Source organism: Hyla sarda, chromosome 5, assembly GCF_029499605.1.
Source record: "Hyla sarda isolate aHylSar1 chromosome 5, aHylSar1.hap1, whole genome shotgun sequence".
NCBI classification, from domain to species: Eukaryota; Metazoa; Chordata; class Amphibia; order Anura; family Hylidae; genus Hyla; species Hyla sarda.
The window spans coordinates 309,214,697-309,228,351 of NC_079193.1; the positions used below are offsets into that span (position 1 = coordinate 309,214,697).

At 40.4% G+C, this 13,655-nt stretch overlaps 1 protein-coding gene across 1 annotated transcript in view; it reads left to right on the forward strand.

The window, feature by feature from the left end:
* Positions 1 to 7,088: 7,088 nt before the first annotated feature.
* GDAP1 (ganglioside induced differentiation associated protein 1) overlaps positions 7,089 to 13,655 on the forward strand; it is a 72,220-nt gene continuing 65,653 nt past the window's right edge. Inside the window, exon 1 of the mRNA XM_056522173.1 lies at positions 7,089 to 7,214. The gene's annotated coding sequence lies outside the window, so the exon portion shown is untranslated. The remainder of the gene's footprint in view (positions 7,215 to 13,655) is intronic.

Below are 13,655 nucleotides of genomic sequence, written 5' to 3' on the forward strand. Positions count from 1 at the left end.
ATACGTCCTAAGCATGCCCTGATCCTGCGCGGCAGGTTCCGGCTGTTGATCGCAGCCAGGAACCCGCCGGTAATGGTGGACATCCGCGATCCTGCGGATGTCTGCCATTAACCCCTCAAATGCCGTGATCAATACAGATCACGGCATCTGCAGCATCGCGGTCACTTAAATGGATGATCGGATCACCCACAGCGCTGCCGCGGCGATCCGATCATACAGCACGGCAGACGGAGGTCCCCTCACCTGCCTCCGCTGCCTTCCGGGAGTCTTCTGCTCTGATCTGCCTTCCCGCAGAGCAGAAGATGACCGATAATACTGATCAGTGCTGTGTACTATACATAGCACTGAACAGCATTAGCAATCAAATTATTGCGATAAATAGTCCCTTATGGGGACTATTAAAGTGTAAAAATAAAAGTAAAAAAGTAAAGTTAAAAAAATGTGAAAAACCCCCTCCCCCAATAAAAACGAAAATTGTTCGATTTTCCCTATTTCACCCCAAAAAAGTAAAAAAAAAATACTTTACATACAAATTTGGTATCGCCGCATGCGTAAATATCTGAACTATTAAAATAAAATGTTAATGATACCGTACGGTGAACGGTGTGAACGTAAAAAAACTAAAAGTCCAAAATAGCAGTTTTTTTTGTAACATTTTATTCCAAAAATTTTTTATAAAAAATGTATTGAAAGTTTTATATGTTTTATATAAGTAAATATGGTATCAATGAAAAGTAAAGATCACGGCACAAAAAATTAGCCCTCATACCGCCGCTTATACGGAAAAATGAAAAAGTTATACGTCTTCAAAATAGGGTTATCTTAAACGTACTAATTTGATTAAAAAGTTTGTGATTTTTTTTAAGCGCAACAGTAATAGAAAAGTATGTTATCATGGGTATCATTTTAATCTTATTGACCCAAAGAATAAAGAACACATGTCATTTTTACCGTAAATTGTACGGCGTGAAAACGAAACCTTCCAAAATTAACAAAATTGCGGTTTTCTTTTTAATTTCCCCACACAAATAGTATTTCTTTGGTTGCTCCATACATTTTATGGTAAAGTGAGTGATGGCATTACAACGGACAACTTGTCATGCAAAAAACAAGCCCTCATACTAGTCTGTGGATGAAAATATAAAAGAGTTATGATTTTTTGAAGGCGAGGAAACGAAAACTTAAAAACAAAATTGTCTGCATCCTTAATGCCCAAATGGGCTGCGTCCTTAAGGGGTTAAATATTGACTTACACTACAAAATAAACAGGCTGTCCCCTATGGTTTAGCACGCATTTATCATATTGCACTTGAGTATACATAGTCTCTCAGGATAAACTCCATATAAAGTGCAAAAACAGTGTATAAAAACACAGAAGATATATACACAAAGAATTCCAACGGGAGGGATGGTCCAGGTTTATCTTCTATTCTGTTCTCACTATCGGTCAGAGCTGATGACATAAATTCCTTTTATGCATCAATGTTCTCATTTATGCCACTGTTCACATGTAACTCTGTTTATTTACTGTATCTGACTACATTCATTCTGGGGATAAAGGAATTTATGTCATGTACAGAACAGAAGATAAACCTGGACCATACCTCCTGTTGGAATTTTTTGTGTGTATATTTTGTGTGTTTTTATACACTGTTTTTGCACTTTATATGGAGTTTATCCTGAGAGACTACTTATACTCAAGTGCAATAAGATAAATGTGTGCTAATCCATAGGTGACCGGTGGCAGCCTGTATATTTTGTAGTGTAAGTTGATATTTTATTGGAACGTAATAAAAGGTATATTTTATTGTATGGAAGGTCCCTATTCAAATCAGTGTCTATATTATTAATGTACTGGGAGACCCACCATTTTAACCTGAAAAGTGTTAATACCTACCTAACAATCTAGGTAACAACCTACCTACCTCGGTAGCTACTTCCCTGGCTATCTAACTACCTGGCTACCTACGTAGCAAGCTAGCTGCCTGCCTACCTACCTGGCTATCTAGCAACCTGAATATCTACTTACCTAACTATCCATCTTCCTAACTACCTACCTAGCTATCTATCTACCTAGCAACCTAACTACATGGCTACCTAGCTAGCTAACAACCTACCTAGCTAATTGCCTACCTGGCTACCTTGCTAGCTACCCACCTATGTTGCTCATAACCAACCTTGCTACCTACCTAGCTATCTACCTAGCAACCTAACTACCTACATGTATGGCTACCTACTTAGCTAGCTAACAATCTACCTAGACACTTAACAAGCTATCTAGCTAACAACCAACCTAGCTATGAACATACCTAGCTACTGACATAGTTGCAACCTACCCATGTAGCTAGCTACCTACTTACCTGCCTACCTACCTATCTAGCAAGCTAACAACCTACCTACTATCAGACGTATTTATCTACTGAGGGGGTCTATGGTGGGGGATAGGCCTACTTAATGGGGGACCTACTATCTTTATTATGAGAGGGCATTGCACTGGAAAAATGCAGAGTCAAACATGTTTTTCCTGCAGATGCTAAAGAGACGATTTTTACCTGGAAGAAGTTGACATGTCAGTCTGATCCAGATGCACAAGAAAAGGAAAGAGGACATGATGAATGATGTTACCTGTGAGTCCCTAGATGTAACTATAATCACCTATATGGTATACAGATCCTGTGTATAGCTGGTATCTACCTTTATATGATCCTGGATACAATTACTTATATGGTATACAGGTCTTGCAACAAAGTCCAAGACCAAAGCACCAAAAATTATAAACTGATATGTGCAAAAGAGCTGTAGTTTATTGGTTCCCCAAAAGTTTTTTTTGAGGAACCAATAAATAATAGCTCTTTTTTCCAATTTTGGTGCTGTGGTCTTGGACTTTCTTGCATGTTTGGTATCCGGGTTGGCTATGGGGACAATGGATTAATCTAGTGCTGTCTTATCTGTTTATGTATGTGTGCATGCAAGCAAGAGTGTATTTTTGTGTGTGTGTGTGTGTGTGTATATATATATATATATATCTATGTGTGTATATTTACGCACACGTGCGGCGTGAGTTTGTGCTTTAGGGTGCACACCCTAATGCAATAGGCTGCGCACGCCTATGCCTTTAACCCTTCCAGCTGCTGTATGCTCCAGCAAAGAACATGTAAAGAGACTATGCCAGCTAACTGCATAGCTTAGACTGGTCAATACTGCTCTATAATGCCTTCTGTGCAACTGCTGTTTTTTAAGGTGTACCATAAAGACATAGAAAAGCAAGATCTTCTTTTGTGTGATTGTGTGAAATGTATGGGAGAGAAAAATACAAAAGAGGAAACAATAGAGTCACTTATCAAAAAAATAATGTAAAATTACATTTTATTAATGCAAAAATTGCACAAAGGAAAAAACGTATACGATTGATAAGGAAGAAACAAACATCCATAAAAATACGATACGTTTCAGATCGCGGGTGGTCTGACCGCTGGGGCCCCCCGCGATCTCTCGTATGGGGTTTGGGCAGTCAGCGGCAAGGGGGCTTGTCCGACCACCGCATGACGTGGAGGCCGACACATCCCGTTAATACATCTCTATGGCAGAGGTAGAGAATGCCGAATGCAGCGCTCCAGCTATCCCATAGAGATGTATTGAGAAGGCGTATTGGCCGCCATGTCATGTGGTGGTAGGACACGCCCCCTTTCCACTGACTGCCGGGGCCCTGTATGGGAGATCATGGGGGGCCTCAGCGGTCAGACCCCCCCGCGATCTAAAATGTATCCCCTATCCTTAGAATAGGGGATAAGTTTTCATATCCGGTGTGACGCAGCGGCCGACACATCCCCTCAATACATCTCTATGGCAGAGGTAGAGAATGCCGAATGCAGCGCTCCAGCTATCCCATAGAGATGTATTGAGAAGGCGTATTGGCCGCCATGTCATGTGGTGGTAGGACACGCCCCCTTTCCGCTGACTGCCGGGGCCCTGTATGGGAGATCGTGGGGGGCCCCAGCGGTCAGACCCCCTGCGATCTAAAATGTATCCCCTATCCTTAAAATAGGGGATAAGTTTTCATATCCGGTGTTCTCCTTTAATGCTTTTTCTTCCTTCACTTTGACTTGGTTGCACTTGCTCCATTGTCAGTGTCATCTTATGTCTTATTTTTTTTTTTTTTTGAGCCATTGCCTTGTATTATGAACTTGCCCTTTATCTTGTTGTCACTATTTGATAATGCTAATACATTGTGATGAAAATCTTCAGAATACTTTTGACATGTCATTTATCATGTAACTGTTTTTCATAGTTTTCATTTATCCCTTTAATGATAAATGTTTGCCTAAAATTATTAAATAAAATTTGCACTTTTATATTTTTTTAAATTGGGCATCATGTACTTATTTTGTGGGGTTATACAATTTTTGTATGTGTTAGAATGACCCTGTGTGAACACTCCTTAGGTGTTACATTAAAGGGGTCATCCAGGAAAAAACTTCTGGCTCCAGAAAGTTAAACAGATTTGTAAATTACTTCTATTAAAAAATCTTAATCCTTTTAATAATTATCAGCTGCTGAAGTTGAGTTGTTCTTTTCTGTCTGGCAACAGTGCTCTCTGCTGACATCTCTGCTTGTCTCGGGAACTGCAAAGAGTAGAAGAGGTTTGCTATGGGGATTTGCTTCTACTCTGGACAGTTCCCAAGACAGGTGTCATCAGACAGCACTTAGACAGAAAAGAACAACTCAACTTCAGCAGCTCTTAAATACTGAAAGGATTAAGATTTTTTTTAATAGAAGTAATTTACAAACCTGTTTAACTTACTGGAGCCAGTTGATTCCATTTTCCTCCCTCCCACACATCAGCCACCCCACCCATTGAAACGAGCTGCATCCATTCAAAAGACCTGTGGTTTTCAATCAGGGTGCCTACAGCCATTGCATTAGTTGCAGGTTGATCTCTCTCCCACCAAGCGATCGCTCCATCCATTGAAGCAGACAGGCTCCCTGTCATCAGCAGACTAATGAGTCAGTTCTCGGCCGCATTGCAACCTGGGAAAAATCTGAGACAACAGTCATTTTGTATGTGGTAAAAATAAATATTGGAGTGAAAATCACATAAGAATTGTGAAAAAAACATCACACACAGGTACAGACACTATATTATGAAGTACACAAACTATACAGCCCCTGTAGCATAGACAAATAAAAAAAAATCCTGGAATACCCCTTTAAATCTGTCCACTCTGTGATTCCAGCATTTATTCATATAACAAGGGCAAACATAGGAAAGTTCCTCTAAACTGGTGGGAAAGCACCAAAAATACATTTACATGGTAAAACGTAATGGCATAAAGTAAACAAGGAACAAGAACATTTTGTCCATGAAATGGATAACACATAAAACACATTAGAAGAATAGAAAGAAGACTAGTCATAACAGTGATGGTCGTCTCATAAAAATATCCCAGTTTAGTATTATTGCGTTATTTACTTGAATGCCTGAAGTGCGGAGGTGGCAGGACACCAAAAGTCTCAAGTGAAGTGTGTGGGCACAGGATGTAGAATGTTACTCTACATAAACACTGCTTTGACTGAGATACCTGGGGGTGGGTAAGGGGGGGGCGGGGGGGTCTAGACTGGGAGTTGTAGTTGTGCAACACCTGGAGCCACAAGATAAAGAACACTGCAATAGTCCATGCCGATGATCTGTCTAAACTCCCAGCAGACCTGCTATACCTACAGCCTTTGTAGGCCTATGTGTGACATTACATTTTCAGCTATTTAGCAAAACTAGAAAGAGGGACAGGTGGCATGTCAATGTTTTTCTAAATCCAACCTGACCTAAAGAGCTGCTTGAGACAGCTGCTTCATTCTGGATATATGTGGATGGGCCACTGGTGCAGACATGGTTGCCGCACTTTTCTCCGGCAATTCGGATTTTTTCCAAAAATGTCACCCTAAAATCATAAGCAACCTCTGAATCTGTGGGGTTAAAGGGTGGACCTCTTGGAAGGTTGGAGAACAACTATGAAACATACTATAAAGCAGAAATATGAAACATGATTTGACATTAGGGTTGCCACCTGGCCGGTATTTTACTGGCACAGCCAGTATTTTGGCCACCCTGCCTGTATTTTTATATTAAAATCACCGGCAATGCAATGGCCAGTATTTATCCAACCAATCCTCCAACTCCCGGGATGTTGCACCATATACTATATCGCTGTTTCCCAACCAGAGCGCCTCCAGCTGTTGCAAAACTGGGCTCTCCTGCAGGGCTCCCCCCTTGTTGCTTCATATAAATGTAATGTAGTTGCAATGGGGGAGATTTATCAAAACCTGTGCAGAGGAAGAGTGGTACAGTTGCCCATAGCAACCAATCAGATTGCTTCTTTCATTTTCCACAGGCCTCTAAAGAGGCCTGTGGAAAATGAAAGAAGCAATCTGATTGGTTGCTATGGGCAACTACACCACTCTTCCTCTGCACAGGTTTTGATAAATCTCCCCAATTGTGTACATATTTATGGACATTTATCAACGGGTTTAGTCAGGTTTTCTTTACTATAATTGTCGCAAAATTGTCGCAACTGCGACTACACGCTTTTTCGTGCGACATTTTGACTGGAAAGCGAGAAAAGCAAGTTTTCCTAAAATTTACTATGTAGCAATAATTTTAAAATGGACTACGGGTAGTCAGGTATTTATTAACTGCGACAGTCGCAACTGCGCAAAAAAAAGTCGCAACAGCGTTAAAAATTGACTAAATTTACTCCAGCTCAAACATGGAGCAGAAAAAGCTACTACCAAAGGAAAAAAGGAAAAATTGCTTACGTGAAAGAAAATTATCAACAGGCTGAAAGCAGTTGATAAATACGTCGCACATAAGCAAAAAAAAAGTAAGGAAAAAATTACTAAAAAAAAGGAATACATAAGCAAACATTGATAAATGTCCCTCATTGTCTGTATGTGTAAATTTGTATAGTTTGTATATCATGTATAGGACCTTCCTTGGTCATGTGACCTCCTGTCATGTGATATATCAAGAGTTCCATGGGCACATGAACCCCAGGCATTAGCAACCAATGGGCTTTAGTCCAGCCCCCTAGTATCTAAGTGCCTGTAGTCTCTCAGTTAGCTCTCTTATCTCCTGGATCAAAAGCAAGCACACAGTCCTGTATACTGCAAATTCATCTCATCTAGGCCAAAGCCTGAGGAACAGCAGCCACTTCTAAAACGTGAGTTACAATTCTCTCTACAAATCCAGTGACTACTACTCAGCTAAAGAATATATTAGTAGCACAGTGGCCTGCCTATATATCTCAATAACTACAAGTCCAAGCAAGCCTGCGAGGTATTCTGTGTCCTGGTTCCTCTGAAGGAACTGAATAATTGTAAAGACTGTTCCCTAAGCATTTCAAGTAAAAGTTCCAGTTTATTCAGAATCCTTGCTGTGGACATTCCTTTATTACAAACCGTTTTTGGGTTGGTTGATGGCGGTTACCATACAGGAATAACTACATCCTGGCGTCACGAACACTAAGGGGTTAACAACATCTTGCCCCCAGGGTTAATATCACCAGACCCTGCTACATACTGCAACACCCCAGTCACCACATAGCCTTCTTGATAATGTTGCGCACTGCGGACAAAGGCAAATCTAGATCTCTGGAGATGGACTTTTAACCTTGACATTGTTGATATTTTTCCATAATTTTGGTTCCAAGTGCTCAGACAATTCTCTTCTCCTCTTTCTGTTGTCCATGCTTAGTGTGGCACACACAGACACACAATGCAAAGACTAAGTGAACTTCTCTCCTTTTTATCTTCTTTCAGGTGTGATTTGTATATTGCCCACATCTGTTACTTGCCCCAGGGGAGTTTAAAGGAGCATCACATGCTTGAAACAATCTTATTTTTCCTCAATTTTGAAATGGTGCCAATAATTTTGTCCAGCCCATTTTTGGAGTTTGGTGTGACATTATGTCCAAGTTGCTTTTTTTCCTCCCTTTTTTGGTTTAGTTCCAATACACACAAAGGGAATAAACATGGGTAAAGCAAAACATGTGTTACTGCAATCCTTTTCTGTGAGAAATACTTCATTTTCTAGAAATATTTAAGGGGTGCCAACATTTATGGCCATGACTGGATATTATATACTACCATAAAGTCCAACATGTTGGGAGTTGTATAACTAATTTCCTATAAGATATTCGTATACACTCATGGCTCCATAGAGATTAGCTATGCAATGTTACGCATAGCGTTTTGTATTTATGGCATCACTGTGAGCCACTGGGGTGCAATGTGAGGTGTATGGGGCAGATGTTGTAGCCCAGGGGCAGATGGTGTTAACCCCTAAATGTTTGTGACGCCAGAGCATGGTTTTACCAAGAACCACCCGAACGGTAGCACCGATAGTCCTAGTTAGGCAGGGCAAATAAGAGTCCAAGGCCAGGTTAGGGTTAACAATAGCTTTACTGAGGTAGACAGATGGTACAGTCTTTACAGCTAGGCCAGGATCCCAAAGAGGTGACCAGTAACACAGGGGCCTTCGCAGCTTGCTGGGACTTGCAGTGACTTTGACAGACTTTAGGACAGCCACGCTGACTATAATAGACTTGACTTGACTGAAGGTAGTGACAGCAGACAGAGATGACTTGACTTACTGACTTGTGGCTGTATTTTAGGCTTGAGGCCTCCAGATGTGTGGACACTGGCTCTGAGACGTCTGGAATGTACTTGACCTCAGGATCTAAGAGCAATGAATGATCAAAGAGAGAGATTGCAGCTCCTCCCTTACTTATAAAGGGGGGCTGTGCAAGGAGCCCATAGGCTAGCTGCGGGTCATCTGGTCACCTGGTGCTCTCTGGGTAACAAAACATGTGACTTTAACATGTGACATGTGATCAATAACCATATGACCATATCAAAGGTCCTTGACATTCAATGTACAACTAACTACATTATGGGGGTACACTGCAGGTGAGCCCTGAGGACATGTAGGGACTCAAGCTGATAGGACTGTGGAATGCATATCCCGTACTGGGACATTATTATTCTAATAAAGATGTATTTTTGACTAAGAAATAAAGCACTATTTTGTTTTAGAAAAGAGCACTGGATTTCTACAAAGTATTGCTATGTAATGGGAGTCTCTTTGTAAAAAAATACAGCGAAAACCACCCCTCCCCCTATATTTTAGATAAGTTGCATCATCCAGTAGATCTGGCGCATTATTTGTAGAGAGCCAGATCTACTACCATAAGGCTCTGTACACATGTAGTATTTTAAGACTCACCTTGAGCATGAAAAAACATCAGTTTTACAAGTAAAATGAGTCTCAAACCTTTAGATTTTTAAATTTTTTAAATTTTTTATGAACTAATGCAGTTCAATAGGGGAAAAAATAATGTCTTGTTTAAGACATAATTTTTTTTTATAAGACATTATGGGGTGGAGATGATCAAGACTGGCGTTTTATTCACCGGTTTTATGTAAAATCTGTCTATAGTGTAAACTGCAATAAATTTGACTTCACGGAAGGCTACCTCCATAATACACTATGCTAAGCCCACTTGCTAAGCAACAAGAAAGGAAGGGCTCAACCAATGTATTGCAACAATATAGTAGGGGTGCTACTTACAGCAAAAAAAGCACAATATCTATTCAAGAAAAAGCGAGCTGCAAACAGTGCACATCCAAAATGAATTTAATTACAAAAAACTTTATTCAAAGAAACCACAAAGGGAGACACACACATCTAAAACCATTAAAAAAAAGGCTCATTAATGAGCCTGACAACATCACAGGGGAATTGGACATGACCCCCCAACCCCAACCCTGCCCTAATTCCAATATACAGATAAAGCTAGTACTCCAAGGTGGTGCGTAAAGGATAACAAAATATCATAATATAAATGAGTGGAATAAATATAGGGCAAGTATCATAAATAAATAATACAGAAATAAGCAAACCACAGACGAAAGAGCAGTATTAGGATAGCAGAAGGGCAGGGAAACCGGAGCCCCACGCGTTCCGAATCACGTTATCGTGGTGTGCTGCCTTTATCCATTGCATATATATATACTTATATATATATATATATATATATGTATATATATATATATATATATATATGTATATATATAGATAGATATACATATCTTTTATTATTTTCACCAATTTTAATATTTTTTTATTCTGGAATATCTTAGACACGTATTACTAAATTTGTATGATCAAATACTATTGATATTATTATCTATCCACTGCTCCTCATTTTTATGTATGTATCATCTCTCACATAATATGTCCAGCATTATACCCCTATGACTATTTGGTTCCATCCCTTATTTACAACTACGCGGTTCCCACATAATGCAGTTATTTCACTATGTATGTAACCTTATGTGCACCGGGCCTAAGTATTCGCGCCTGCGCGAGAATCGTCTAATCATGTGATCACATGGGGACTCACGTGATTCGGATGAGTCACGTGTGTCAACAAACCGCGTCACGGGCCGTTCCCGACATGTGGCGGAGCTGACGCGTGCGCAGTGCGGCCGCCGGTGGGATTGGGGACTGCGCGTGCGCCGGATCCGATGTCTGTGGCGGACCGGAGCATCCGTACACTACACAAAGCATAGGGCGGAAGTACGTTGGGCGGAAGTCCACGCCAAGATACAGTGCGCGCTTAGCGCCCATAATATGCAGGCTCGGACCACGCACCTGACAGGTATTATTTTGTAATTTGTCATATATATATATATATATATATATATATATATATATATATATATATAGAGGGAGACTGAGAATCCTTGTATATACCCCTGAAGAAGTCACCTAGGAGTGACGGAACGCGTGGGGCTCCGGTTTCCCTGCCCTTCTGCTATCCTAATACTGCTCCTTCGTCTGTGGTTTGCTTATTTCTGTATTATTTATTTATGATACTTGCACTATATTTATTCCACTCATTTATATTATGATATTTTGTTATCCTTTACCCACCACCTTGGAGTACTAGCTTTATCTGTATATTGGAATTAGTGCAGGGTTGGGGGGGGGTCATGTCCCCTTCCCCTGTGATGTTATCAGGCTCATTAATGAGCCTTTTTAAATGGTTTTAGATATATGTGTCTCCCTTTGTGGTTTCTATGAATAAAGTTTTTTGTAATCAAATTCATTTTGGATGTGCACTGTTTGCAGCTCGCTTTTTCTTGAATAGATATTGCACTTGCTGAGCAAGTCATCAAGTGGCAAATGTTGCAAATTTTTTGTGTAAAACTGAGGTTTGCACAACAATTTTGCAACTTTTCACAGTCTGTGCCTAGTCGCATAAAACAGTGTGTGAACTAAGGGTGGACAATCTGCTGGCAGTGGCGTGAAGCTGTGTGACAGTCTTGCATTGGCCTTGGCATCACGTCACCGCTGAGCGGCGGCTCGGGCTCAGTAGAAGGAGATCTGAGTGGTCTGAGGGCTACCCCCTCCCAGTGCACCAAGTAACTGCATTTACATTCCAAACATATTGCTATATGTTTTAGCATTGGCAGGAAAAATAAGGTATCACTTTCCCTATATTCAGTGCTTCTTTTTGCAGCAAATTTCAATAGAAATAGCAACTGATTCTGCATAATTTTACAATTTACCATGGAGCAGAAAGGTGCCTTGCCTAATTTCATAGTGTGAACATGAAAGTGCCTAGGACCGCATGAGCTATATACTGTATATGGGCCTGCTGACGGGTAATGGTTTGGATGGGTGGTGGGATAGTGGGAGGTAGGTCATCCCATTAGGTAGGTAGTGGCTCCCAGTAGTAATGTAGGTGCTTCCAGTAGAAAGGTAGTCAGACCCCCACTAGGAAGGTAGGTGTTCCAAGTAGGCAAGCAAGGCCCCCAGTAGGAAGGTAGGTCCACTTAGTAGGAAAGTAGATCCCGCAGATGGTAGGTAAGTCCCACTAGTATCACAAGTGAGGTTCCAACTAATTGAAGAGGTACACTTACCCAGGAGAGGGGGCGATCTTAAGAAACTTTTAAGTAAAAGAGAGGCGTACTGGATACATTGACTGGACACATTAGAACCACAAGGCCTTAAAGGGTAACTTTCATCAAAAAAACTTTTGATATATTATAGATTAATGTATGCAGAATAACTTTCCAATTGCATGTTATTAAAAAAATATGCTTCTTTCTATTTAATTTTCCACATTGAAGAAATGACCACTTGGGGTCTCCCTACCAGTCCTTTTTTTTTTTTTTTATAGATTTCAGACTCATGCTGGAGTCCTAAATCTCAGACTGCAGCCGGGACACAGACAAACTCCCTGGCAGGGAGAAGTGCTGAGCTTGTCTGTGTCCCGGCTGCAGTCTAAGATTTAGGACTCCAGCATAAGTCTGAAATCTAAAAAAAAAAGGACTGCTAGGGAGACCCCTAGTGGTCATTTTGTCAAGTGGAAAATTAAATAGAAAGAAGCATATTTTTTAATAACATGCTATTGGAAAGTTATTCTGCATACATTAATCTATAATATATCAAAAGTTTTTTTTTTTGAAAGGTACCCTTTAATAGGAACTATGAACTAACCAATTTGCTTTAGGTTGTTGTTCACCAGTCCACATTTGCACTTTTTCTCTTTCCCTTCTTCATTCATGAGCGCTGCTATTGATTTCTTTCTTTGCTTTTATTATTTTCACCTATGGTCACATTATGCTTATAGACTTGCTACTGTATATGATGCTCTTATTTTCAGATACATAACATTCCAGCACATGGGAACTAAATGTCTTGGAGACTATCCGGATCTACTCGCAAGAAAAAGCACATGGCTATTGTTTTTGTTTTGGTTCTCCCACACTGCAGTGTGCGGCTTTTGTTTTTGTTTATTCTTGTTACCATGATTACAGCAAGTGTCAATAAGGATTTGAATGTCAGCTGATGTACCAATTAACAAATAGATATTACATACATAGTAACATAGTTCATAAGGTTGAAAAAAGACCAGAGTCCATCAAGTTCAACCTATAACCCTAATGAGTCCCTACTAAGAAGATCCAGAGGAAGGCAAAAAACCCTCATACTAGAGGTCAAAATTCTTTCCCGACTCCAAATATGGCAGTCAGAATAGATCTCTGGATCAACGTTCTGTCCCTATAATTCTATTATACATAACCAGCAATGTTATTACTCTCCAAAAATGCATCCAGACCCCTTTTGAACTCTTTTGCAGAGTTCACCATGACCACCTCCTCTGGCAGAGAGTTCCTTAGTCTCACTGCTCTTACAGTAAAGAACTAAAACTAAACTAAATAACCCTAATTCTGATAATCTTTCTGGGTACTGTAGTCCTCCCATTCCCCGTATTACCCTGGTTTCCCGTCTTTGAACCCTCTCCAGCTCCACTATATCTTTCTTGTACACTGGTGCCCAGTACTGTACACAGTGTGTGGTCTGACTAGTGATTTGTACAGCGGTAGAATTATTTCCTTGTCGTGGGCATCTATGCCCCTATTGATACACCCCATGATTTTATTTGCCTTGGCTGCAGCTGCTAGGCACTGGTCACTACAGCTAAAATTATTGTTAGCTAAGACTCCCAAGTCCTTTTCCACATCAGTGATCCCAAGTGTTCTCCCATTTCATACATAATCCCAGCCTGGATTTTTCTTCACCATGTGCA